The following is a 25,344-nucleotide window of genomic DNA, read 5'->3' as shown; positions in this document are numbered from 1 at the left end:
TTTTTTTTCACTTTTAGCTGTTCTGGGTCTTCACTGCTGCCCAGGCTCCTCTAGTTGCAGAGAGCAGGGGCCACTCTGTAGTTTTGGCGCTCAGGCTTCTCATTGCAGTGGTTTCTGTGTTGCAGAGCGTGGGCGCTAGGCCATGCAGGCTTCAGTAGTTGTGGCACATGGGCTCAGTAGTTGTGGTCAGAGCTCTAGAGCACAGGCTCAACAGCCGTGGCACACGAACTTAATTGCTCCGCGCAAGTGGGATCTTCTCTGATCAGGAACTGAACCCACGTCTTCTGCATTGGGAGGCGGATTCTTTAGCAGTGAACCACCGGGGAAGACCTTGCCTTTTTAATTTTTAGTGCTTTGTGCTGGCTTCATTTTGTGAAGTGTCTCCCCAAGAAACCCATCTGTAAGGTCTCCATGTGTCCTCTATCCATCAGCTTCTCCCTAAGCCAAGCATTACAAAGCTTAGTTGCTAAGAGTATTTACTTCCCACCCTTGTTGACTTACATCCCCAATGTGTCAAGGGCTCACCAAAAAGACCTTTTTAAAAGAGATCGTGCAGTTACATGGGCATGATACCATGACGGAGCCCTAGGGGAAAAGGTAACTCTCCTGCAGTATAGAATGGCATTTGCTTTAGGTCTGTACCTAAGATAGGCGGAGGGAGAAAGAGAAGTCAGAGCTCCTGGAAGTGTGCCCAGAGGTGTTTAACTTGATTCATTCATTCATTTGTCCCTTCCTTCTTTCACCATTCAACAAATATTCCTTGAGTACCTATGTGTCAGGTGGTGTGCCAAGTACTGCGGATATAGCATAGACCTGAATAGACATAGTTTCTATCAGAAGATAGTTCATGGTCTTGTTGGCTGCATCCTGCAGGCATTCATGCCTTGTAATTGTTTAGCGGAGAGTCTGGAGAAAGAACCCAGGACAGTGACAGAGACATCAATGGGTTATCAGATAGAGACTCTTACAAGTCGAAAGCAAAGTCCTAGAATGACAGCTCACTGTGTACAGCCGCTGGCAGACAGGACACAGCAACAGTGTTCGCTACTGGGGAGGGAGAAAGGGGGTGTAAGAAGGAGGCTACCAGTTACAGGGGGAATGGACAGCAGTTTGGCTTATCAGTTATCAGGGAGACCAGAAGCTGGGGCAGGGGCCATGCATGTAGGCAGTTACTGATTAAGCCCTATAATAAAGAGGATTGGATAGTAATGTGAATAGGTGTACGCTGAGCAGGGAATGTACAGAGAGCAAGAGAATAGCCATCTTAAGTGACTTGATCATACAGTTTGCTATGAAAACCAAATAGCAATACTACACACTATGATATGGACAGTGAGCCTTGGCCATGTGGATTTTATGTGAGAAATAAACTTCTTTTGGAATTAAGCTACTGAGATTTTCCAGTTGTCACTGTGGCATAGCTTATCTTATCATAACTAACAGACTGTACCTGGATAAGAGGAATTATACCTGCCTAAATTGTCTCTCAAGCCTTTTTTTCATGTTTCAGGAAGAAAGATATTTTCAGAGGCCAGGATTCTTTCCTCAAATTGGTCTCTATTTGGCCACAATATTGTAGAAATCAGCCTTCCCTTGCCTCCATCTCATCAAAAAAGAAAGCTCAGGTGGATATTCCTGCTGCTTACCTTATGTATAATGGAATCCTCCTGCAATTTGGCTAAACTTGGCATCTGAAGAAATTTCACATCATCCGTTCTCAGCAACCATGGAGCAAGTTCTGTTTCTTTTCGGCTTCAATGCTTCTGCCTGATGCTAAGACAGCTGAGTAATTTTTCCCCTACCTATTGCCCTTCCAAAGCACAAAAGCTGCTTTCACTTTAACATTAATGAGTTACTCATCCGACGTAACTAGTTCTAGCAAGTAAATTACCTGCAGCTGCCTATCAGCAGGGCTAAGTGATTATAAAGATTTTATTTAAAATGAAATTGAGCTAGTTTCTTATACCATACAGGCTGTCTCTTTGCTGCATCAACCAGAAGGGGGCAATATAAGAACATGGTTTGCTTATCCCTAACTGTACAAACTCTGAAGAATCTGCATTTTAGAATTTTTTTTTTTTATTAGAAATCACACCAAGTGCTTTGTGAACTTACTTTTACATATATTTCCAGGGCTGAAAAATTCCAGGGCATTAAAAAAGAACCCTGCAACATATACAAGAGATGTTTAATAGACTTCATTTAAACTCTAGGAGACCAAAGTGGAAGTTTTCTAGCAAAGATCGGGTAAAAAGTTGACTGAAGGAAGACCAGGCAAATGAGTTTAAGTCCAAAGTGTCCTTGCTCGGCTTCTACTTTTGGTGGAGTAGTTATTAGAGGGTTGAAAACTTCTATTTGTAGAATTTGGCTTTCTCATATTCTCCCTCTGACTGGAGGCAGCTAACACTCAGCAGTCCTTTAAAAAGGAATCCTAAATCAGCACTAATTTAGCATGTTCACGAGCACCAACCACGAGTTATTTTGGAATAGGAATGCTGAATCTGACAGGTGTGGAGGACGAATAGTGATTCTTAGTTTGCCGATGAGAAGCTGAGTGTCATCTCATCTCTACACTTCAGTTATCTTCCCTCTTAAATGAGAGGCTCAGATAAAATAACCCCTGGCGTCTGTTCTGTGTTTAAATATCTATGATTCTAGAGTCAAGCATGATTATTCTACCACGACTATTACAACTATTACTGGAAATGTCATATACTGAATTATTCGTGTGTACCAGCCGTTGTGTTAAGCATTTCACATTCCTGTTCTGTAATCTTGAAGCAATGCTACGAGGTGATACTATCACTGATTTTGTAGGTGTGAAAGTTGAGCATCAGAGAAGTTAAAGGAATTGTCGAAGGTCACAAAGCTAGCAAGTGGGGAAGACATGATCCAAACCCAAATATTCTGACTCCTGAGTCCCTACTCTTGACCATTATCCCATGATTTTTTTTCTTTTTCACTGCTCTTGCCTCTTTAACATTCATAGGCTTGGCACCAGGTTACAGCGATTGCTCTCTCTTTGGCCTCTAGCCTTTGCTTCTCTGTTCTTTCCATTTTTCATGCCTCACAATGCCCTCTTCCTGGCTCTCCAAATATTACTCACCCTTCAAGTTCTAGTTTATACCTTCTCTCTTGCCTGACCACTCTATCCCATACTAATCTGCTTTTCTTCTGGGGTTTTATAGCATTTATAACTCATTCCATGAAATTTGGACTTGATAACATCTCTTATTTTGCTCTGCATTTTAAATAAGTTAGTCTTGTCAACATTAACTACACTGCAAAGCTCCTGAAGATGAAGGATACATCTTAGTCTTTTTAATCTCCTGCTATGAAGAGTGTGGGCAGGGTTGCATAACCAGTTGTGGATCAATAACTTCTTCTTATTTGTTAGAGACAGACCTCAGGCAAAAATGATCCCCTTTGCTTCTGAAAGTTACAGCATTCTCTGAGAAAAAGTGCTTTCTAGTCTTGCTTTTTATAAAAACCTATGAAATTGCAAACCTTTCTGGGAAATTTAGTCAACTATTTCACAAGTTTAACAATCAGAAATAATTATTGTTATTAACATTATACAAATAGTTAATGTGTTACCAGCTGCATTCTTTGCATTGAGCTATTGTTTTATGTGATTATTTTATACTCACAACAGCACTAGGAGGTAGGTAAGTATTCCCCACTTTAGAGAGAGTATAACAGGTTCAGAGGATTGTTGTTGTTCAATCGCAAAATCGTGTCCAACTCTTTGCGACCCCATAGATTGCAGCATTCCAGGCTTCCCTGTCCTTCACCATCTCCTGGAGCTTGCTCAAACTCATGTCCATCGAGTCGGTGATGCCATCCAACCATCTCATCCTCTGTCGTCTCCTTCTCCTCCCACCTTCAATCTTTCCCAGCATCAGGATCTTTTCCAATGAGTCAGTTTTTTGCATCAGGTGGCCAAAGTATTGGAGTTTCAGCTTCAGCATCAGTCCTTCCAATGAATATTCAGGACTGATTTCCTTTAGGATGGACTGGTTGGATCTCCTTGCAGTCCAAGGGACTTTCAAGAGTCTTCTCCAACACCACAGTTCAAAAGCATCAATTCTTCAGCACTTAACTTTCTTTACAGTCCAACTCTCACATCCATACATGACTACTGGAAAAACCATAGCTTTGACTAGATAGACCTTTGTTGGCAAAGTAATGTCTCTGCTTTTTAATGTTGTCTAGGTTGGTCATAGCTTTTCTTCCAGGGAGCAAGGCCTTAGAAATAGCTGAGACAAGAAGAGAAGAAAAAGGCAAAGGAGAAAAGAGAGACTGATTAATTCATATTATATATAAGGCCTCACAGAGCTGGTGAGAAGAAGTGGAATAGCTACAGCTTTTTTTTTTTTTTTTTTAAACCAAAAAATCCTGGGTCTGCCTTTTCTAGATCTGGCCTATTTGTACCATGTTGTGAACTAGACTGTTTCTACAATGGAAGATGTGGGGCTGTTTTTCATCTATACCCATTCTACTCTGTATGGAAAGTGACCTAGGATTTCATTCACTGGACTGTTTAAAAATTCCTGTATTAGATTATGCCTCTCTATCCAAGTGTCCAGTGGCATATTGTGGTATTGTAGTGGGCTGAATTATGGTTCCCATTGGCACCCCACTCCAGTATTCTTGCCTGGAGAATCCTATGGACAGAGGATCCTGGTAGGATGCAGTCCATGGGGTTGCAAAGAGTCGGATGACTGAGCGACTTCTTTTCACTTTTTACTTTCATGCATTGGAGAAGGAAATGGCAACCCACTCCAGTGTTCTTGCCTGGAGAATCCCAGGGACGGGAGAGCCTGGTGGGCTGCCGTCTGTGGGGTCGCACAGAGTTGGACACGACTGAAGCGACTTCGCAGCAGCAGCAGAGATGCCTACCTCCTTATTCCCAGAACCCATGAAGACTGCCAGTGTTGCAAAGACATTTTGGATGTATGATTAAGTTAAGGGCCTTGATATGGGAAGATTGTCATGTATTATCCTGTGGATCCTAAAGATGATCACCATGGTCTTTATAAGTGGGAGGCAAGAACAACAGAGGTAGAGAAGGCTGTGTGATAATGGAGCAGGTATTGGAGTGATGCCACAGGAGCCAAGGAATTTACAGCCTTATATCCTGGAAGAGGCAAGGAATGGATTCTCTCTGGAGCCTCTAGAAGGAGCAAGCTTTTCCAAGACCTTTATATTAGTCCTTTAAAACTCATTTTGACTTCTGACCTCCGAACTGTAATAAGAGAATACATTTTTGTTGTTTTAAGTATGTGGTAATTTGTTATGGCAGCCACAGGGGACTAATGCACTAAGACAGAGTTCTGTGGATTTACCCATGTCCAGAGGCTGAGGGTCAAGACTGAGACCAACTGCTTGTACTACACCCATACTCTCCCCAATCCAGAAGAGATGAATCCATCTGAAAGTTTTGAATAAATAAGAGTCCCAGCCCTAAATGCCCTCCAGTGTCTGAGCAGTAGTAATTGGGCAGTACAAGAAAAATGTAAAACCAAAGTCACAGTCCACTTGCAATTTTCTTTATTCTGGAAAGGAGGGAAAGACTGATAGAACATGACATCATAATATACCATGGAATGGGATGGACTTTGAACATTTAGGTGGTTTTATAGAAGCTGGCTTTTGTTTGTTTGTTTATTTTCTTAGTAGGATTTTTCCTGCTTGGATTTAAATGTCTGTTTTCAGATAGTAGCACTGCTGCACCAATAGCCTCACCACCACCACCACCAATGAAAAACGAACACCAGAAGATGCTGCTGTTTGACGTCCTTAAGCTGCCTGGTTTTTGTCTGTAAGCAGTGGAATGTAAATGTTGCTGACTCTGCTTTTAGGTACCAATATCATGCATTCCTTTAAACCAGGTGGTAAATATCCACCTGCAAGGCGCCTTTGGTTTTATAGGGAAGTGAATCATGCTGAACTACTTGAATTTGACCATGAGAAGCAGAATCCATAGTTGTTAAGAATTTTTTTAAAGGAATTAGTAGAGTAAACCTTTGATGAAATCTTTTCTGGGGACATGCCAGTGAGGTCATCCATCAAGACTACCCCATTCCTTTTGTTTCACAGAGCTTAGCTGCTAAATCAGAGTCTGAGAATTGTGACCAACCTTATGAAAGCATCTGCAAGCCATTTAACACAATTACTAACAGCAAATTTTAACTTAATGAGCTCTCAAGTTCCTGGTCTATAACCTTGAACAACTCACTTAGCTTCTCTGAGCTACAGTTTCTTCATCTATGAAATGAGGTTGATTATGATTTCTCACATACATAAAAGTGTTACCAAAGAATCTAGTATAAAGGGGCTAGTCAAGACCTTTTCGGTTATAAATAGCAGAAATACAATTCAAACTTATTAAGCAAAAGGAATATGTTTTACATAACTAAAAATCAAGGCTAGACCTGGATTTTGGTACTGCTTGATTCTGCAATTCAAAGAATGTGATTACAAAGAGGGGCCCATTTGTGAGGTAGATTCTTTCCTTGCAGAGGGCAACGATTGCTTAGCAACCCCCAGGAAGGAAAGAAACATCTTTCTCTAAGAGCACTGGCTGAATGGTCCTAGGGAGCTCCTGCCTTGGCTTCTCTGTGTGCACTTGAACCCTGATATCTGTAAACTGAGGGGTGGATGTGCTCTGATTGGCCAGGTGTGGGTCTCATGATCTTTCAAATGTTTTTTGTTTGCAGGAGACAGAAAATTCAATTTAAACTACCTCAAACAATAAAAGGGAATCAAATGGCTCACACAGATTTGATTTCAGGTGGGATTCAGCCTGCAAACAGTGTCATCAGGGTGATCCCTGATTTCTCCCCAGCTCTCCATGCTGTGTCCCATATTGTTAATTTCATTCTCAGGCTCTGTACATGACCCTGGCAACTAGAGTTTCTCTCTTTACCGAATCAAAATGATTTTATTTCTCACACTGCTTCAGGCTGAGAGCACTCTTTCAGTGCTCCCACACAATTTCTAACTTTTGTCCATCCTCTTAATGGCTGGCATTGGGTCACATGCCTCCTCCTGTGGTCTGAAGGATGGAATATATCAATTGCATTAAGCAAGCATAGCTTGCTTATTCAGCTAGGATACGACTAAGAATGGGAAGATGCATGTTCCATAAAGAATTTCAGGGTAATATTGGTGAGGAAGGGAGTTAAATGATGGATAGAAGTGTATTATGGTGACACAAACTCAGTGCAGGCTACTAGGAATGCCTTTCTCACTCATAAGCCAGATCTCAGTACTAGACAGAAGGTAAAGGGATGTATATAAGGTAGACAAAGCAACAGGTATCCATGACAGGTATCCTAATATATGTTAGTTTGTTAGGATATTCTCATCCCATTCATGTTGTATAAACGGGGGTCCTAAAAGATGAAGTGATACCTTTAAGGAAGCAGAGATAATAAATGGCTGAGCTGATACCAATATATTCATATATATATATTCCTTATGAAAACCAGTTATGGGAAGTAGCTATAAGGGCCAACTGTTCAGTTCAAGAAGTTGAGGGGAAAAAATGAACATAGAACTTTTGTCCATGGAGGCAGAGAAATGAAAGTACTGAGGATGAGAAAACAGTATTTCCAGATTTCCCAATTATATTTGAAAATGGAAATCCTCTGATAACCTTTTTTCTGGTGTTTTGCTTGAGGATCTATGGTCCGGAACTTGAAAAAACACTTACGTCATTGACTCAACAGCTCTCCTGCGGCATGAGGTTTTTAGCCACTTCTAGCTGCCCTCTTAGCTAGGTAGGCCAGTTAGACAAGTGGCTTCTTTTTAGAATCTAATTCTCTTTGTTTTCTCTTTTCAATCATTCCTACTTTCTTTCATAAGAAGTGTCTATATCAATGTGTGGGAAACCACTTAACAATTCAATTCTTCTCAGAATAATTGAGGGTCAAGGATTATCAACACTAAAGAAAATGATTGCATTTCCTATGATCATACAAAACATGGCACTCTCAAAGTGGAAAAGATGAGTATGTCCAGAAAAGAGGTACTGAGGCTTTTGTCAGTGTGGAATTAGGAGTTGAGTCATTGGGTTGAGATCCTCTAGAGTAGGGAATAGGAACCCACTTCAGTATTCTTGCCTGAAAATTTCAGGGGCAGAGGAGCCTGGTGGGCTACAGTCCTTGGAGTCACAAAAAGCTGGACATGACTGAGTGACTGAGCACGCACATAGCACACTGGGTGGATAGACCGGACCATATGGGAACAGCAGGTGGACACAAGATAGCTGCTAGAGTAACTAGGTAGAGGAAGAAGAGCCGGGCAGGCTGGACAAGCTCTTTATAGAGTATAATGGTAGATGGTAGGTCTTAGTCCCAGTTAGTATTTGAAAGGATGGCTATCAGTATGAAAGATAATACAGCAGCCAGATGGTACCTGTTCAGAGATTTGGAAGTTTTGCCTTGATATCCTTCGTATCTGGCATAGTCTTAATGTAGTCAAGTCTTGCCACAGTAAAGTCTTAATGTTTCTTCAAAAAGTGAGGATTTAGAGATGTAGAGAGGCAGCTAGCATCACGGAGATTTGGTAGAGAATGGAGAGGGAACACATCTATAGGTAGGGTTTCCCAGATGCAGGACTTTCAGGGCTAGCACCAGGATGGTCCTGGGTACACCTGGATAGTTGGTCATCCTTTCCCACAGAGCCAAAAACTAAAGGTCTAATTCTGGGAGTACTAGCAGGAGTGGATGGCATTCCTTCTCAACTTCCTAGATGTCATATCTAGTTCAATACAAGGTCACCACTTGAGTCAGAGCACCTCTGGTTTGTGGCTCCTCTAGAATGAGAGATGAGGATTTTCTTAATCCTCAGATTTTTTTTTCCCTCAGAAAATCAGTGATCAGATTTCATAACTAGAATGGCCATCAGAGATGATCAATATTGGTTGATTCTCAGTCACACCGAGTAGGACATATCATTTGGTTATTAATATAGGTGAGTTACCTAATTTACTTGTTTATCCCATTGGTGAAATGGTATAATAGTTCTTATACCAAAGGGCTGTTACCTACATGATATAAAGTATGTGAAGCACTTACTACAGCACTAGGCTCATAGCAGTCAATCATTTACAGTAGGTAGATATTATTCTATGGTGAGGGCTTTCTATCTTCTGCTTATGTAGGTTTAATAATGACAGTATTTTCTTAACACAACTTTGGGTTTACCTCTAAGACAACAGAAGCTGTACCTGGTCCAGAAGACAAATGAATCTGATTAAGAAATAAGAAAAGCTGACGCATGAAATATGAGAAAATAAATTCACATTCAGAGTGTTTTAAGCACTGATTAAAGCCCAGACTGTACATTGTATGAATTATCAAAAAAGTAGCTAAAATCTAGAATACTTATGTGATTCTGAGATTTTATTGGGAAAAGATAACAATGAGACATAACATTTTATTTAAAATAATTTTGTTTAAAAGCTGCACTGATGTATCAGTAGAGTTAGAAGCCAAGCAGTAGATGTAAGGCTTCTTCAAGACTGGAGAAAACAATTCCAGCCTCAAAGAATTTTTGTCAGTTCAATGTAGCTGTCTTTCCAATGACTTGACATTAATTAATGTTAACTTTGATGGGAATATAATTACTGTTTTCTTTCAAAACAAATATATTCATATTCACAAAAGCAGATCAACCAGGTGTTTATGAACCGGAAGTCTACTTCAGCATTAATTGGGAGGTTTGTTTGCTGAATTTTGCTCCCCTTTCTACTCCTAATTCTTTGAGGCCTTAAACAGGTAACTTATGCTCTTGGTTCATTAACTTCCTCACTTAATGTTTTTATTTTTATCTTTGTGGGGGATTAAATGACATATTAAGTGTTGATGACGCAGGTCAATGGTTTCCAGTTAGGTGTGATTTTACTCCCTAGTGGACATGTGGCCATATCTGGAGACGCAGTTGGTTGTCATTAGGGCCGTGCTATGGGCAACTGATGGATGAAGGCAATAAATAATGAAAAACATCCTCAGTGAACAGGACAGGCCTCATGCTGCCCTCATCCTGCCATATTAAAGAATTACCATGATCATGAGATTAATTGAAGATTTTTCTCTTTTTACCATTGAAGAATTAGGAAAAATATTATTTATGAGGATTCTCTGCTTTTTATCATCCTAAAATTTGTACATTCATTTGCAAACAGGATTTTTATGAACAGACTAGAGAAGCATCCTCCTCCACTCCAGGCTCAATGCTGGGTGCTGGTGTGCAATGAAGAACCAAGAAGTTGTGGTCTGTGTCTTCACACAGTGTGGCCTTGTGGGTGAATCAGACAGTGACAAGTAAACAAAGAAATACTTAGCAAAATGGAAACACATTGTCATAAGGGAAAACAACAGGGAAGCCTCTCTGGAGAGGTGACAGCTGAGCTGAACCTTGAATGGTAAGATGGTTCTCGTCTTTCAAGCAGTGGTCCCCAACTTTTTTGGCACCAGGTGCAGGTTTCGTGGAAGACAGTTTTTCCATGGACTGGGGGTGGGGGATGGTTTCGAGACGATGCAGTCACATTACATTTATTGTGTACTTTATTTCTATTATTATTACATCAGGTCATCAGACATTAGGTTCTGGAGGTTGGGGACCCCAGTTTTAAAGTTTTGAGTAGAAGGATATTCCAGGTAGTGGGGTGAGTATGTTTACTGGTATTGAAGTAGAAAAGAACGTGGCATGTTAGAGGACCTGAAAAAAAGCTGTTATGAGTGAAATGTGTTTGTGAGAGGGAGAGGGGGTGAAATGAGGTCAGAATGAATAGAGAGCCAGCCACCGGAGCATGGGGGCTCTTTAAGGATCTTGGATCGTTTTGTAAATACAAGGGAAAGCCATTGAGAGGATTTAAGCAAGGGCCTTAAATGTTGTTATTTATGATTTTAAAAGGATCCCGCTGATGTTCTAGGGAGAATGAATCGTACTGGGGCAAGGATAAGAGCAGAAAATCGATTAGAAGTTGATTGTAATAGTCCAGAGAAGAGATGATCATGGCCTGGATGTGGATAGTGGCAGTAGAGCTGAAGAAAAAGCTCATAGAATCCAGACACAGGTTAAAAGTAGAATAGATAAGACTTGATGAGAGAGTGCATAACTTTAGAGGAGTGTGAAGAAAATAGGAGAGTCAAGGATGGGTAGGTGCTGAATGGTGCCATCAGGTTAGATATCAGTGACAGAGGGGAGGGAGAGGTTATAGGGACCAGAAACCAGGAGTTCTGTTTTGGATCTGATAATACTGAGGTGCTTGTAACTCTTCTATTTTGAGATTCTAGTCAGGAGCTTAGAAGAGAAGTTAGGTTAGAGATGTAATCTGGTAGTCACTTGTAAAGAGGTGTTAATTGAGGCCACATGAAGTAGTAGGGGGTCTGGGACTGAGCACAGAGGGACTTAAATATTTTGAATCTGGCCCCCCAGATTGCAAAACATTGTGTGTTCACATTTATTAAAAATCTTGTTTTACCTTCCCTCTGCCCTTTAAGTTTCATAGTATCAGTCATGCTTCTTTTGCTAACTAGCTAATGGAATTCCAGTAATTAGACCTCAAACTCTAGCCTCCTCCAGTTGTTGGTGCAAGAAACCTTTATGCCACGAGGAGAAAAATTTCCACCTTATCTTGTCACTGACGAAAAGCAGATTCTGTTTTGCATCATATATTTCTCCTTGCAATAGATACTTTTAACAATAGCATCTTGTAAAACACTGAGACTTCACATATTGATAGGCCCTATGAGAATAACCTCTAACTTCTAAAATGTCTATAAATCTCCTTACTTTTTCTTGAGAATGTGTTGCCCCCTCCCCTGCAAATAATATTTCTGTTGACTTTACTTTTGAAGAAGTGTAAATATTCAAGAATTTTCTTTGTTAAACCAGGAGAATGTTCTTCCTCTGCATGTATGAAGGTACACCACCACCACCAAGAGAAACCTCAATCTCTGCTAATCTCTTATTTAAACAAAATATTTCAGAAATTAAAAAAAATTTTAATTTAACAGACAGAACTAGCAAAGGAGGTTGAAGAGTCACCAGATTGGCCTGTGAAATCCTAGAAGAGTGGAAGATCAGAGCGTAAATTTAGGAAAGAGTGTTTACAGAAATTGATCAGTTCTGGAGAGATGTCTGGAAAGGTATTGACTGAAAACAGCCAATAGGTCTTTACAGCATGGAAGTGACTGGTGATCTTCATCTAACCAGTTTCAGTGAAATGGTGGAGATGGAGGCCAGTCTGGGTGAGGCTCTTTGGGAAGTGGGAAAGGCAAAGTAAGTCTGTGTGGAGGAAAAGGTATACAGCAGGTAGATTCAGGACTTGAAAGAGGCAGCATGTATCTTTTAAGCAGCAGGAAAGCAGCTTGTATCAGCATGTAACACATGATGATTTTGTAGGGCTTTCCATTTTCATTTCCAAGACTTCTATCTAGTCAGTTAGATAAGTCTTTTATCTCCATTTTTATTGATAAAGAAATAGATAAACAGTTACTTAGAGATATAAAGCAAGTCAGCACTGAGTAACAGAAGCCAGTGCTTGCAACTAGGTCTGCAAAAGCAAAGCCAGTGCCCCTTTTTCTTACAACACATATAAAAAGGGAAGCAATGTTTGGGAGAGGAGAAAGGAACCCAGGAACAAAGAATCAATACTCAGTGAACAAAATTCTCCACTCTAATGGAACCTACAGTTGGTTCCTACTTTTTGTAAGTGAATAAAATGGTGGATCGAACATGTCTAATTCTTTGTAGAGGAAAGGAGCCCTTAAGTTCATTGCATATTGAAAACGGTGTATTTCTAAAGGAAAATTTGAAGAATCACCATTTAGATAGCTGTAAATTCATGGCATCCAGCCCCATCATTTCATGGCAAATAGAAGGGGAAAAGATGGAAGCAGTGACAGATTTCCTCTTCTTAGACTCTAAAATCACTGTGGATGGTGACTGAAGCTGTGAAAGCAGAAAACGACTGTTTCTTGGAAGGAAAACAATGACAAACCTAGATAGTGTGTTGAAAAGCAAAGACATCACTTTGCCAACAAAAGGTCCGTATCGTCAAGGATTTGGTCTTTCCCGTGGTCACATATGTTTGTGAGAGCTGGACCGTAAAGAAGGCAGAGTGCCAAAGAATTGATGCCTTCAAACTGTGGTGCTGGAGAAGACTCTTGAGAGTCCCTTGGACATCAAGGAGATCAAATCAGTCAGTTTTAAAGGAAATCAACCCTGAATTCTCACTGGAAGAACTGATGCTGAAGTGCCAATATTTAGGTCACCTGATGAGAACAGCCAACTCATTGGAAAAGACCCTGCTGCTGGGGAAGATTGAGGGCAGAAGGAGAAGAGGGCATCAGAGGATGAGGTGGCTGGATGGTATCACTGATGCAATGGACATGAACTTGGGCAAACTCTGGGAGATGGTGAGGGAGAGGGAGGCCTGGCATGCTGTAGTCCATGGAGGCGCAAAGAGTCAGACACGACTGGGTGACTGAACAACAACAAGCAATGGAAGAAAATTTAAAACACTAAACTAGCATCTGAGACGCTCATCTTTCTTGTTTCAACGATACTGACAAGAAGTGCTGGGTCCTCCAGGTATCAGGATCTGATATACCTTTATGGTCTTACATGGTACATTTTGGTCACTCAGGAGTTCAATAGAAACACAGTGAGAAATTGTGTGAGCCAGATGTAGGAAATGCATCTGGTGAACTCTTGAGCACCTTGAGTTTAAAATAGAAATACCATTTTTTATGTCATATTCCTTGAATTTGACATAATTCAAATTTGACATAATTCAATTCCTTTTAAGATCAGAATATCTGAATTTGTTCAAGATGTAAAAATATTGAAATAAATTGCAACATATTCTACTGCTATTTCTTACCCTTGTATACATGCAGATGGAGCATGGAAGCTGTAAGAAATACCCAATTTAAAAAAACTGGATTATTTTCTATTTTTAAAGCCTGAACACCTTGCTGGGATGGTGGTCCAGGTTTAGAAAGATCTAAAAAAGTTAGTTACAATATATTTTAAATGATGTCAGTTACGTACTGTATGATTCCAACTATATGACCTTCTAGGAAAGGAAAAACTATGGAGATTGAAAAGATCATTGGTTTCCAGGGGTTAAAGGAGAGGGAGAGATCAATAGGCAAAGCACAGAGGATTTTTAGGACAGTGAAACTTCTCTGTATGGTACTGTAATGATGGGTACATGTCAATATACATTTGTCCAAATCCATAGAATGTACAACACCGAGAGTAAACCCTAGGGTGGATGATGGACTTTGGGTGATTATCATGTGTCAGTATAAGTTCATCAGTTGTAACAAATGCACCACTCTGGTGGGGGATGTTGGTAGTGGGGAGGGTTATGCATGTGTTTGGGCAGGAGAGATGTGGGAAATCTCTGTACCTTCCCCTGTATTTTTAAATGAACCTAGAACTTGTCTAAAAATAATCCTAATTAAAAAATTGTCCTTTTAAGTATTGTCTCCAGGGTAACATGTTGTCAGCTTCTTCCTGAGTTAGGTCACTTCCAGCCTAGTCTGACTCTCAAGGCTGCCTGTGAGCCAGTGCTCCTTGTTCTAAACACTAAAAGCTTTCTTTCTCTTTACTAGATCTGCACTCACAAACTTCATATTCTGCAATCAATTTGATCGACCTCAGAGCCCTATATATAGTCTGTCTACTTATTTATAGACTCCTAATGAAGCCATTTAAAAATACTTTCTCTTGTGAAAATTTTAGTCATTTACAAATATAGACAGAACCCCTATATACTTCAAGAAAGTGAAAAGATCCCTGTGTACCCATCACCAGCTTCAACATTTACCAATTCATGACCAGTCATGTTTTCATCTAAACCTCGATCCATTTCCTCTCCTCTCATATTAAAGAAATTCCCAGGTATCATATTATTGAGGCTATTTTTGCTTTAATTTACATCAGTAGATTTTCATATGCTTGCTTTACATGCATATAGTATATAATATACATTGTGTTCCCAAATAGCATACTTTTCTATCTGTTATCACCACTGTGGGAATTGTAATACATTTAAATTTTTAATTAATGTTTATTTACTTTTTAACAAGTAGTATGTGGTTCAAAATTCTAAAGATTTGAAAAGGTATTCATAAAAAGGTTGGTTTATGCATTGTTCATTGATGGTCTATGTATGTATAAAAGTACGTGTGTGTTTGTATGTGACAGAGAGATAAAATATTTTATATACTGTTTTTTTCATATAACAGTATGCCTTGGACATCTTTTCTTAACAAGATTTATAAAATGTGAGCTGCCTAATTATTGTTAAAGGCTGCTTAGCATTTCATTTTGTGATTCTACCGCAACTCATTTGTGTGCGTGTGTGCTAAGTTGCTTCAGTTGAGTCTGACTCTTTGCAACCCCACGGACTGTAGCCTGCCAGGCTCCTCTGTCCGTGGGATTCTTCAGGTAAGAATACTAGAGTGGGTTGCCATGCTGTCCTCCAGGGGATCTTTCCAACCCAGGGACTGAACTCACATCTCTTATGTCTCCTGCCTTGGCAGGCGGGTTCTTTACCACTAGCGCCACCTGGGAAGGCCATAATTTGTTTAACCCACTTCTATTGCTGCACATGTATTTTCAATCTTTTGTTGCTGTATGATATATCTTGCATACATTCTAAGTCTGTAGTACAGTTTTTAAAATTGAATGCCTTGAGACCAATGTTCTGTGTACATTCTTTCTCTTTCTACCCATTCTTTGTTCTAGTCTCTTTGCCATAACTTCCCATCTATAGCCTCCTCACCACATTTTTGGCATGTGATTGAAAATCAAGGGCCATGCTTTGCTCTTAAGGCAGTAGTGCAGTGATGATCAGGAGGCTTAACTTTCTGCAGCTCAGCTGAGTCAGCTAAGCTTGGCAGCACAGTGCATTGTAAGATACCAGAGCTGGGTAGTCTAAATTCAACCCTTTTATTTAATGGTAAACTGAGGCCTAGGAAAATTTATGTTTCCCAGTTCCCTCAGATTCTTATCTTCTTACTCAAAGAGTCACAAAAAGACTGAAAAAAATCTGAATATATTTCATATTAAAGTGAAAGTGGAAGTCGCTCAGTCGTGTCTGACTCTGTGACCCTATGCACTGTAGCCTGCTAGGCTCTTCTATCCATGGAATTTTCCAGGCAGGAATACTGGAATGGATAGCCTATCCCTTCTTCAGGGGTAAAGGAAGATGTAAACTTGTCTTTAGGGTATGGCTTCTGTACTTAAGGAGTTAATGTGGTGAAAGGTCAGCTGATATCACTGGGAGAAAAGGACACTGTCATATGTGTAAACTGCCCTTATTCACATCGCATATATAGAAAGACAGGGGTGATGAACTCCTCTTTTTTTCACTGAGTTCCCCTTAGGGTTCATATTCATTGTATATTTTCACCACTCTAAGCCTCTCCTTAGATGCTTTTGATATCTTATTTTACCTGAATAATGGTAACAACAACAATATCAAGAATAGCAGCAATTCACACTTACACACTTACATGCTTTAAGCATGTTCATTTAATCTTGTGGTCATCCTAAGAGGGAGGTACTATTACAAGTGGAGAAACTTAGGGCAAAGAACAAAATTAGCTCACAGTCAGTTGCCAAGCTGAGATGTGGGTTTGGTCAGGGTCCAGAATCTACATTCTTAAACCTGATGCTATACTTTCCTTTATTTTATTTTTTTGTGTGTGTGTGTGTGTCTTTGTTTCTGTGAGCAGGCTTTCTCTAGTTGCAGCAAGTGGGGGCTGCTCTTCGCTGGGGTGCATAGGCTACTCATGGTGGTGACTTCTCTTGTTGTGGAGCACAGGCTCTAGGCGCACAGGCTTCAGCAGCTGTGGCTCTTGGGCTCCAGAGCATGGGCTCAGTATTGTGGCACATGGGCTTAGTTGCTCTGAGACTTGTGGGATCATCCTAGAACAGGGGTAGAACCTGTGTTCCCTACCTCAGCAGGTGGACTCATCCACTGCACCTGAAGGGAAGTCTTATACTTACCTTTGAATAACAGCATTTGGGAGAAGGGGAATGCAAGTGACCTAGACTGGTTCACAGATGTTCAAATTCTTGCCCTACAGGTGGAGGCCAGGAGCAGATGGACCTGGAGTTCTATGTGCTTGGGCTTGGTCTGGATGGGCCACTGCTGCTCTTGGACTACCAAGGATGCACCAAGGAAGATGATCAACAGGCACCCAGGAAGGATGCTGTCTTCAGGTCAGGCACACTGCTCAGCCAGAGGATTAACCCAGGGAAGCTGGGCAGGTCTAAGGGAGGTCCCATAGTAGAAGACGTTGGGAGAGAGTAGACAATTTCATCATGGAGGGAAATAGACTCTCCTCGAAGAGATCTCCTGAAATGCTGGAGCCCAACATCAGGGATTTTTAAAAAGAACTTGTAGCCTCCTTTGTTGGGGAAGAGATTTGATAGTGGTGCTTCACTGACATGGATCTGTACAGTAATTACATGGGAAGCTGGTTAAACATTCAGTTTCCTGGGCCCCATGCCCTGAGATCCTGAGGCCGAAAGTCTGAAACTGGCCCCTGGAATCCCGTCTGCGGCAGATACCTCAGGCAGTTCTGAGGCAGCAATTCCGTGGACTTCCTGTTGAGACTGTGGACAAATGTGCAGAGGCAAATTTTTCCTTTTCTCTTGCTCTCAAATCCCACTGTGTTAAATGCTGGAAAAGAATGATGTCAGGGAATCACACGACGGAGACTAATTAGCACTACAGAGTAATAAGAAAAAAATATCCGCAGGGATGTGGGCGGGGGCTGCACTGCCACCATACATGTCTGGTGGCTGAGTCGATACCAGAGAAATAGCTGGGGGAGGGATTCTTCACTTGGTGGTATTGTTCATGCTTCCCAGAGTGTCCTGTTTTCTGTACCCAAGAAATATGAAGATCAAGGGAACAAGCTAGATTGAAAACTTCATTTATTCATATTTTCATCATTTAACTATATAATTAAATAGTTAGACAATCATTAGACACCTACTGTGTGCCACACACTGTTCTAGGATTTTGGAGGTATACAAGTGAGCAGGATGACTCAAGTCCTTAACTCACGGGCCTTACCCACTGTCTTTTAATGAAACCCACAAAGCTGGTCTCAGGACCTACTGAAGTTCAGGTTCTTTACATCTCAGCACAGAAAGAACTTTCTAATGAGACAAAACGCCGTAGGGTAAGAAGCGAATTTATTTTGAGAAATACACATCTCATAGACAGAATGTGGTCTGTCTCAAAAGGCGAGAACAGCCTTGGGAGAAACACATTCCACAGACAGTGTGTGGGCCATCTCAGAAGCCCAGAGGAATAGTTAGCTTTATGGGCTGGGTAATTTCATGGGCTAATGAGTGGGAGGATTTTTCTAATTATTTTGGAGAAGAGATAGAGATTTCCAGGAATTAGGCCACTGCTCACTTTTTGACCTTACAGTTAGCCTCAGAACTGTCCTGGCACCTGTGGGTAAGTCATTTAGCTAATGTTTTACAGTAAGCGTACAATGAGGCTCAAGGTCTACTGGAAGTTAAATCTTCCACCATCTTGGGCCTAATTGGTTCTAATCAGATTTTGTTGTATCCTCAAGGGCTCTGTCATTCTTTAGGGATTGTGCCCTGCCCCCTTCCCTCCTGTTTCAGGGTTATACTGCCTGGCATAAACTTTGGCTCTTCCACTTACTTACCTCTCACTCTATGCCTATTTCCTCATATGTGAAAAGTGGATGATAGTGATGCCTCTCATAGAATTGTAAGAGTTAAGTGAGGAAATGAATGCAAAACTTTTGCCATTGGCCTGGCACATGTGTTAGTACATAGCATCGTTTTTCCAAGGTTAGCCTTCTTTTTGAATCTTTGGTTTACAGCTATTGGTAGTCAACTTCCTAGATCGTCTTCATTTGCTCTCTACCTCAGTGGAGCTGCAGGTGAAGGAGAGCTTCCTGTGTTCCCAGGAATATTCACTCAGAAAGGAGCTCCTTTGAAGCTCCTGTGAGCTTCAAACTTGGCTACTCATTGCAACTGAAACTTATAAATTATGTAATCTGGTTTGTGCCCAGCCCAAAGCTTTGAATTATTCTAGTCAGTGTGGGAAAATGTTGGGGAAAAGGAAAAAGAAGTGATAATCACTCCTTGTGATTTTTTAAAAAGTATTCCTCATGAATATTCAAGACCTTCACCAGTACCAGTCACAGCAGAGAAAGGCTGGCCTAACATTTGCTCCCTCAAGTATAGTCTGTTTTTCTTCAGACAATTTTATGTAAAATATCTACATTGTAAAAAAGAAAATTAGAGTGAGATACTAGGAAGGGATAGATGGAGCCACTGTGTGCTTTGATAATTCTGTCTGAGTAATTAAGAATACCCTCAAATGCTTCCAGATTTTACTGAGCTCTTTCTCAGGAAACTGCAGAATAATTCAGTCCTCATGCTCACCATTTTAAGGACAAACCTCCTTTCCAGGATGCACTTTAGCAAAGGAGAACAACTTAATGGCTAGAATATAATAAGTCCCCTACATAAGCATCAAGTTCTATTCTGAGAGCCCATTTGTAAGTCCAGTTTGTTCATAGTTCAACAAAATTAGCTTAGGTACCCAACTTACGCAATTGGCTATATGGTACTATACTGTAATAGGTTTGTAATAATTTTCACACAAATAGTATGCACATAAAAAACAAACACAAAAATAAAGAAAACATTTTAAATCTTCGAGTACAGTACCTTGAAAAGTACAGTAGTACAGTATAACAGCTGGCATACAGAGGCTGGCATGCATGTTCGTGTCTTTGAAAGTTCAAAATGTGAAGATTAGTATATAGGGGACTTACAGTAATTGAAAATGTTTATATATTCTCAATGTAAAGGAGGATCTGGAAAATAAAAATAAACTCAATGAGGATCTAGGCTCCTATTTGGCTTTCAGATTGGAACCTTGGTCTTGGTCTGATCAAAACAAGAAACCTTGTTTCTTGGTCTGATCAAAACGTAGTCTAGGCCCTAAGGATTGCTTAAAAACTTTTAAAACTCTCCTTAGATTCCATTTATCTCAAAAGAGAAGGACTAGGCTAATCTGCATTCAGCAGCTGACTGCCCCAGAGCCTCTGCAGTGTGAGATTTGAAATCGCCTTTCTCCCTGGAGGGTGTTTCTTGGATGCAGGAGGGGAAGAAAAGTCAGCGAAGCCAAGGCATCTTTAAAGATCTTCTCTCGGAAGCAAGATACAAACTGTGCTCTTTAGACAATACATTTCCAATGTTCTAAGCTGTGACCTTCCCTACTTCAATTGAATACCAATGAAAATCAATTCCTCTCTGAGTGAGAAACAAAATTTGCTGGGGCTAGGAGGTAGATGAGAAGGGAATTTAGTTTATCAAAAGAAAAGTAGTCTTTGCAGGGGTTTTTGGATCTGCTAAGCAAGCTTTGGTGCTGGGAAAAGATTGATGGCAAAAGGAGAAGGAGCGGCAGAGGATGAGGTGGTTAGATAGCATCACCAACGCAATGGATGTGAATCAGGGCAAACTCCAGAAGAGAATAGACAGGGGGGCTGGCATGCTGTAGTCCATGCGGTGGCAAAGAGTCAGACATGACTAAACAACTGAACAACAGCAAAGCAATTTTTGCTTAAGGGGGAAAGAGCTGAATTCCTATACTTTAAAGAGAGTGGGATATTTATTTCAATCTTGGAATTCAAGAAAATTGAAGTTTTTGTCACAAGACGGACATTCTGAATAAAAATGTATGCCTTCCTCAACAACAGAACACTCCAGTCTGATCATGTTTATCATGACTTGACAACTGTGATGTTGGGAAAAGCCTAAGTACTGCATTGGGCAAACCTGGATTCAAATCCTGCCTCTGTCACTGCTGGATAGCTCTGTGTTCTAACCTCTATAACCTCAGTTTCTTTATCTCTAAAATGGAGATAATACCTGCAGATGTGTTCTGATGATTAAATGTGATTACTATGTAAGGCTGGGCTTCTCTGGTAGCTCAGCTGATAAAGAATCCACCGGAGATTCTTGCAGGAGAAATGCAGGAGACCCAGGTTCAATTCCTGGGCTGGGAAGATACCCTGGAGATACCCTGGAGAAGGAATAGGCTACCCATTCCAGTATTCTTGGGCTTTCCTGGTGGCTTAGATGGTAAAGAATCCACCAGCAATGTGGGTGACATGGGTTGGATCCCTGGGTTGGGAAGATCCTCTGGAGGAGGGCATGGCAACCCACTCCAGTATTCTTGCCTGGAGAATCCCCATGGACAGAGGAGCCTGGTAAGCTACAGTCCATGGGGTTGCAGAGAGTTGGACATGACTGAGCAACTAAGCATAGCACAGCCACATGTAAGGCAATGAATGCAGTACTGGCCTTCACTGGGTACCCAACTCACGGTTCTGTCTCTCTTCTCCCTCTCCTTGATCTACTCTCTCTATCTCTGTCCCTTTCTGTTGCTGTCTCTCACACACACATGCACACACACTGTGAAATTCCTCTATGAATTGCTATCTCCTCTCTTGCTTTTTCTGTTTCTCATTTGCTCATTCTGTAAGGCTCAGCTCCCATTGCCTTCTTATTGTCCTTCTTTCTACATAGATGTCGCCTTTTTACTTTTTGTAGTGCTCATAGTTTCATCCATGACCCTCAGGAGTTTATTATTTGATTTATATGGCAAAACCAGAATTTTAAAATATTCCACAACACCCCAGCTTTGAAGGTCACAGTAAGTTTACAATAAATTTTACTGATTGATATTATTTTTCACTTCAATACAAAGTCTCTGGATTTCTTCTTTTTTCTAAGTTGACCTGGGGACATCATTATGGCACAGTGGTAAAGAATCCTTACTTCCCTGGTAGCTCAGCAGTAAAGAACCTACCTGCCAATGCAGGAGACGTGGATTCGATCCCTGGGTCGGGAAGATCTCCTGGAGGAGGAGATGGCAACCCACTTCAGTTTTCTTGTTTGGAGAATTCCATGGGCAGAGGAGCCTGGTGGGCTACAGTCCATGGGTTGCAAAGAGTCAAACACGACTGAGTGACTTGAGAGCACACATATGTACAATTTACACATATTAACTCAGTTCTTCAAAAGCACTCATGAGACAGGTATTGTTATCCTCATTTTGCCAAAGAGCAAACAGAGAGAGATTTTTAATAACTTGTCCAAATTATATGCCAGGGGTGGATTGTTATGATTTGAATTCAGGTCTTTCTGATTCTTCTTTTTTTTTTTTTCCGGCTGTGCTGGGTCTCCCTTGTGGTGCTCAGGCTTCTGTAGCTGTGGCATGCAGGCTTAGTCACAACATGTGGGATCTTAATTCCTCAACCAGGGATCGAACCCAGGCCCTCTGCATGAGGGCATGAAGTTTTATCAATTGGGCCACCAGGGAAGTCTTTCTGATTCTAAAACTTAAACTCTCCCATATTATATGATTTTTCCAGTAAGTTTGTGATGAAAATGTATTTAGGGTTCTCAGTCATGGCTTTTGAGCATGTTTTCTCTGTGAATATTTTTCATTACTAAATTAGTTCATCCCTTACTGCCCTGAATGTGTCCAGTCTCGTCTGATCTAGGGAGCTAAGCAGGGTCAGGCCTGGTTAGTACTTGGATAAATTGCCTGGGAATACTACATGCTGTAGGCTTTTGGGGCTTCCTAGGTGGCGTAGTGGTAAAGAATTGACCTGCCAATGCAGGAAATGCAGAAGACGTGGGTTTGATGCCTGGTTCAGGAAGATCCCCTGGAGGAGAAAATGACAACCCACTCCAGTATTCTTGCCTGGAAAATTCCATGACAGAGGAGCCTGGTGGGCTACAGTCCATGGGGTCTCAGAGTCAGACACGGCTGAAGCGACTTAGCACACGCACAAACTTGCAACATCCCCAGCCTCTCCTTGGCAGCCCTTTCATAATGATTCTGGGTCCCTGTGAGCAGTGGAAGGGACTCAGATTTCTCTCTTCTGTTCAGAGACTTCAGGTGAGACTCAGTCTCTTGTCCATATCCCTCTTCTTATTGTGAACATCATTAGACAACTAGAAACTTCTTAGAGAAGCAAGAGAGAGCATTATAGGTAGAGTAAATCTTTTTAAACAGCTCTGCTCATGGGGTACATATGTGCCTGTGGCATCTGCAAAAAGAACCAAATAGAACACCCATATGCAAACAATTTTCTTCTTTTTGTAAAAGTCTTTACTGAATTTTTACAATATTGCTTCTGTTTTATGTTTTGTTTTTTTGGCCCTAAAGCATTTGGGATCTTAGTCCCCTGACCAGGGAATCGAACCCTGCATTGGAAGGCAAAATCTTAACCGCTGGACCACCAAGGAAGTCCCTTATTTGCTTCTTAAAAATATTTTCCCCTGCTATAAAACTTTAATAAATAGCTTGGGAAATGATACACATAATTCAAATGGCAACTTTTCCCCCTAAAATCAATGAAAAGAACAGTGCTATTGCGAATAAATTCACTTTCCCTGTGCAAATGACAAGTATTTTCTATACTACAATGCTTTCCAATTATGTTGGGTAGCTTCATGTTGAATAACAACACAAGCTCCCAAATTGAGTCCTTGTGGCCAGTATCAAAGCTCAATAATTTTGGTAATAGATCTTTTTCATGCTTAAATGGATATGTAAACATCATATTAGAGGTTTTGGAGGATAGATATAACACGTTTTTCCTTAAACCCTATAATTTCTGCTTTGAACAATGATCAGTGATTTCCCATTATCTTTCTAACTTTCCTATTTATTTATATTAAAAAAGGCCTTAGTATTAAAATAGTGTTTTATGTTTTGGAGAATAACAAATTCAGTAGGTTGGGCAAATTATTTAAGTGCTTACTGTTGTTTCCTTTGCTGTAGATTGCCATAAATTACTGTGAAACTTTTAGAGAAGATGATTCCAAATCCACAGCCTTTTTTGCTGAATTTTTTAGAGGGCTCAAGAAACATGTATTTTTGGAATGAGGAAAGGAGACACACAGAAGAGAAACCTGTGGGCAAAGCACTATATGGAACATCCCTGATGGCTCAGTGGGTAAAGAACACGCCTGCCTATGCAGGAGATGTGAGAGACACGTTGAATCTTTGGGGTGGGAAGAGCCCCTGGAGAAAGAAAATGGCAGCCCCTCCAGGATCCTTGCCTGGGGGATCTCATGGACAGAAGAGCCTGGAGGGCTATATAGTCCATGGGGTAGCAAAGAGCTGGACACAACTGAGCTCGTGGCCCAAGGCACTGTATGGTCAAGTCTCATCCTTGAATGCAGTCAGTTATACATAATTAAAGTGGAGTCCCAAGGTTTGCTGCAAATTAAGTACTGGGATCAATTTTATTTCATATCTTTTTCAATTTAGTTCCTAATTTTGATGTTATCTTTCAGTTGACTCGACTGTCTCCTCAAATTTGGTTTTCTGTGTGTTTTTTAGAGATTTTTTTGCACCGAGAATGTCTTTATACATTCATTTAAAACAAGTGATCTGGATACTAAATTACTGAGTCACTGAATTTCCCTTCACAATAAAATTTAGTGTTAAATCTTAGCTTTTATTTATTATAGGTGGCGTGTTTCTTCTTGCTTGAATACTTTTAAGATGTTTTCTTTATTCTTATAAGCTGAAATATTTGTTGTGTGCTTGGATCTGAGTGTCTCTCTATTGATTGCATTGAACATGGTGAATGCATTCATACTGCATACTCAGGCCATATTTATTTTTCCAGCAAGGGAAATTTTTCTTTGATTATTAATATTTGAACATCAGAAATTGTCCCCTGTGTGTGTGTGTGTTTTTAATAGATATGAGTTTACCCAGAAAAGATAGTAAACTTGTTCTTAGTGACCCAAGGAAATTTAATTAACTTTACCATGAGACATATGATGGTTGAAAACATACTTTAAAAGTATATATAGATTACATAAATACTTTTTCCTGAACAAGGAGGAAGAAACTGGTTGTTTGGAAGGAGAATTTTTTTGTGTGTTTTTTTGTTCCATATTTTTTCAGAGTCATATTCTTTTTTGACATACATGGTAGACATACCTAAGGGCATTTTTCTCTTAATATTGGAATCCAAGATAAATCTCTTGTTCCAGAACACCCAAATGATATAACTTTAATGCTAGAAGAAAACCTAGGTTCCTGGTGGTAAGAGGACTATATATGTGCGGATGGAAGGGTTGGTAAATAAGCTGAAGAGTCATCATAGAGTCACAACTTAACAGCATAATATGAGCTTTTCCCTTTTATATCAAGCTTACAGTATTGTCGGAGAAGGCGATGGCACCCCACTCCAGTACTCTTGC

The 25,344-nt window shown here is 40.5% G+C and overlaps 1 long non-coding RNA gene across 1 annotated transcript in view; it reads left to right on the top strand.

Annotated features, from left to right (window-relative positions):
* Positions 1-25,344, top strand: part of LOC147369837 (uncharacterized) — a 122,922-nt gene that overhangs the window by 73,270 nt on the left and 24,308 nt on the right. The window contains exon 2 of the long non-coding RNA XR_015168584.1: positions 17,127-17,262. This is a non-coding gene — a long non-coding RNA (uncharacterized LOC147369837). The remainder of the gene's footprint in view (positions 1-17,126; positions 17,263-25,344) is intronic.

Source organism: Bos grunniens, chromosome 7 (assembly GCF_055505025.1).
Source record: "Bos grunniens cultivar Pamir isolate PY7600 chromosome 7, Bosgru_T2T1.0, whole genome shotgun sequence".
Taxonomy (NCBI): domain Eukaryota; kingdom Metazoa; phylum Chordata; class Mammalia; order Artiodactyla; family Bovidae; genus Bos; species Bos grunniens.
The sequence above is the reverse complement of the archived record's forward strand: the minus strand, read 5'-3'. Positions and strand labels throughout refer to the sequence as shown.